Source organism: Trichechus manatus, unplaced genomic scaffold (genome assembly GCF_000243295.1).
Source record: "Trichechus manatus latirostris isolate Lorelei unplaced genomic scaffold, TriManLat1.0 scaffold00130, whole genome shotgun sequence".
Taxonomy (NCBI): Eukaryota; Metazoa; Chordata; class Mammalia; order Sirenia; family Trichechidae; genus Trichechus; species Trichechus manatus.
This window is the reverse complement of record NW_004444066.1, coordinates 648,834-652,379: the sequence shown is the minus strand read 5'-3', so window position 1 is coordinate 652,379 and position 3,546 is coordinate 648,834.

The following is a 3,546-nucleotide window of genomic DNA, read 5'->3' as shown; positions in this document are numbered from 1 at the left end:
TTTTTTTTTAACAGAAAGTAACTTTATAATATTTTTCTTTGGTGGTTTTAAAAAAAAATCTATGCTCATTATAAACAATTCACACAATATAGAAAAGTTAGTGGGAAAAAATAAAAATCATCCCCAAATTCTTTTTTCTAGAGACACCACTATTATCAAATTGGAGAGCGTCATTCTAGAAATAACTTCCGATACCTCTATCTATACACATAACTTTATCTATATAACATTCAATTTTATATAAATGAAATTATGTTCTCTATGCTACTTGGTAACTTTTTTCCTGTTCAACATTGTTGTGGATCTCTCTCCATAACAAACAGTAGAGATCTACAACATCTTTTACAAATCTTTTCAATTTTACCATTATTTTGAATATGAAATACATTCACAAAAATTAAAAAAACACAAAAAATTACCAAGAGGTGTACAATGAATGCTTCTCCTGCTCCTCCTCCAAGCCCTGTACCCAGCAACCCAATCCTCTCCCTGAAGACAGCCAATGATACCCTTGTTGCATCACTTTTAACAGCTACATGATATTTGTTTGTAAAAATGTATCATAGTTTATTTAACCAGTTCTTGATTGATGGGCATTTAGATTATTTCTGGAGTTTGTGCATATAATCAAGACTGTAAAAACATATTTGTGCTATTCTCTCCTTAGGATAAATTGCTAGAAGTCAAAAGGAATGTACATTTTAAATTTTGATACCTGTTGCTAAACTGTCCTCCGGAAAGCCCATATCAATTTTTGTTTCTGTTACACTGAGAAATTAAAAATATCTCCTTGCTGTATTGCATTTCTTTAATGATTATTGAGGTCAAATAACTCTTTATAGATTGTTCTGACTATTTGCATCTCTTCTGCTCATTGTCTGTTTATATTCCTTTAAGTAGATGCCTTTTTTGTTCTCAGGTAGTGAGTTCCCCAGTAGAGGAGATATGTTAGCAGAGGCTGGAGTGTTGTGAAACGAGTCCTTGATTTGAATAAGAGTTATATTAAATACAAAAACCTCTGCACCTCAGTGGAGCCCTGGTGGCACAGCAGTTAGGAGTTCGGCTGCTTAGCAGAAGGTCAGCAGTTCAAATCTACCAGCAGCTCCTTGGAAACTCTATGAGGCAGTTCTACTCTGTCCTGTAGGGTCGCTATAAGTCAGAATCAACTGGATGGTATCGGGTTTTTTTTTTTGTTTTTTTTTCCTGTACCGCAGTAAGGGAAGGCTTCCTGGAGGGAGCAGGACTTGATTTTATAGCTTAAGGCAGCCCATGTAATTGCCTCAGGACAAATTTTCCACAGGGAAGTCTTATGTCCATCCTGGAAACCATCAAAGACACTGCTTTCAAACTCTGCTTTGATCATTTAATCAACATGTTTATTACTTCTTCAAATAGTCTTAATGGTTAAGACAGTGGTTTCCAGAGTCAGACTACTTGAATTCAAATTTCAGCTTTGCAACTTCTAGCCATGGGTCTGTGGGCAAGATTTGTAACCTCTATGAACTTTATTTTCCTAACCTATAAAATGGGATAACAATAGTATTTTTAAAAGCATATTATATATAAATCTGTAAATACATATGTACACACACACATACACATATATACATATATGTTGTTAGGTGCCCTTGAGTCAGTTCCAACTCATAGCAACTCTATGTACAACAGAACAAAACACTGCCCAGTCCTGCCTATCCTCACAATCATTGTTATGCTTGAGCCCATTGTGGTAGCCACTGTTTCAATCCATCATGTTGAGGGTCTTCCTCTTTTTTGCTGACCCTCTACTGTACCAAGCATAATGTCCTTCTCCAGGGACTGGTCCCTCCTGATAACATGTCCAAAGTATGTGAGACAAAGTCTTGCCATCTCTGCTTCTAAGGAGCATTCTGGCTGTACTTCTTCCAAGACAGATCTGTTTGTTCTTTTGGCAGTTCATGGTATATTCAGTATTCTTCGCCAACACCATAATTCAAAGGCATCAATTCTTCTTCAGTCTTCCTTATTCATTGTCCAATTTTTGCATGCATATGAGGCGATTGAAAACACCATGGCTTGAGTCAGGTGCACCTTAGTCCTTAAAGTGACATCTTTGCTTTTTAACACTTCAAAGATGTCTTTTGCAGCAGATTTGCCTACTGCAATGCATCATTTGATTTCTTGACTGCTGCTTCCATTGGTGTTGATTGTGGATCCAAGTAAAATGAAATCCTTGACAGCTTCAATCTTATCTCCGTTTATTGTGATGTTGCTTATTGGTCTAATAGTGAGAATTTTGTTTTCTTTATATATATGTGTGTGTATACACACACACACATATATCTCATTCTGTTCCAGGTGCTGGGATACCATAATAATGGCAGTTAAGCTGAAACCTGAAAGTAGAGTAGGAATAGCTTGACGAAGACGGGAAGAACGTTCTGGGCAGGGAGAATAGCATATGCAAAGGTCCTGAGGTGGGAATGTGCCTGGAGAGTTCAAGACATTAAAAAACAGCCAGTATAGTTGGAGTGTTGTGAAGGAGGGAAGAGTGATGGGATATCAGGCTAGAGGCATGGCGGAGCCATCTCCTGCAGGGCCTTACCTCTTGTAGTGAGTTTGAAGGAGTTCCGGACTGATCAAGGAGAAAGATACAACCACAAGACAGCAGAACAGCCAAATGCAGGGGTTGGTGCCCCCCAGCCTGAGACCTTCCAGAGGCAGCAGAGCCACCAGAAGGGAAGAGGAGAAGGGAGAGGCTTATGTATGCCTTCATGATGTCCTGCAGCAAGGTGGGGAATCTTTGGGTCAGAGAGCTCTGAAGAACAGGTGCAGCTGACGGTCCTTGTAACCAAGTGTTTTACCTTGTCTGTGGCTAGCAGTGGTTGAACATAATTTTGTGGGTTACGCAAAGCAGGCACACTCTAAGTGGCTAAAAATCTGCTCTTTTGGGCTATTTTTTAAAACAATTGCATTTGGCACCAGCGGGCTTTTTTGGGCTAATGGGCCTTAGCTTTTTATGATGCAGTAAACAACCTGGGACCAATGCACAGAGGCCACCTTTGGCTCATTTATGTAACACCTCTCTGTTGCTGTGTCTGTTATTCTTCACCCTACCCACACTCGTGTACTGTCAACACTGTGCTTACTACCACCTCTCATAGTTCATTTATTCATTCAGTAAATACTGAGCACGTAGTGTGTTTCCAGCACTGTTCTAGGGGATACGTCGGTGACCAAAACAGATAACAAGCCTTACCCTCTTGGAGTTTACATCTGGAAAGGAAGGGGTAGGGCAGACATAATAACTAAGTAACTTTCTGTTATGTTAGGAGGTGATCAGTGCTATAAAAGAAGAATAAGTAGTGCAGGGTAAGGGATATTGGGGGTCAGGGTAAAGAGGTAGGGCAGGTTGCAGAGGTCAGTGATAGCCTTGTTGAGAGATTTGAGCAGAGATGGAAATTTATTATAGGCAGAGGGACTAGCAAGTGTTAAGGCCTAACTGTGGGCACACAACTGGCATATTTTAGGAACAGCAAAGAGGTTAGTGTGGCTGGAATGGAGTAG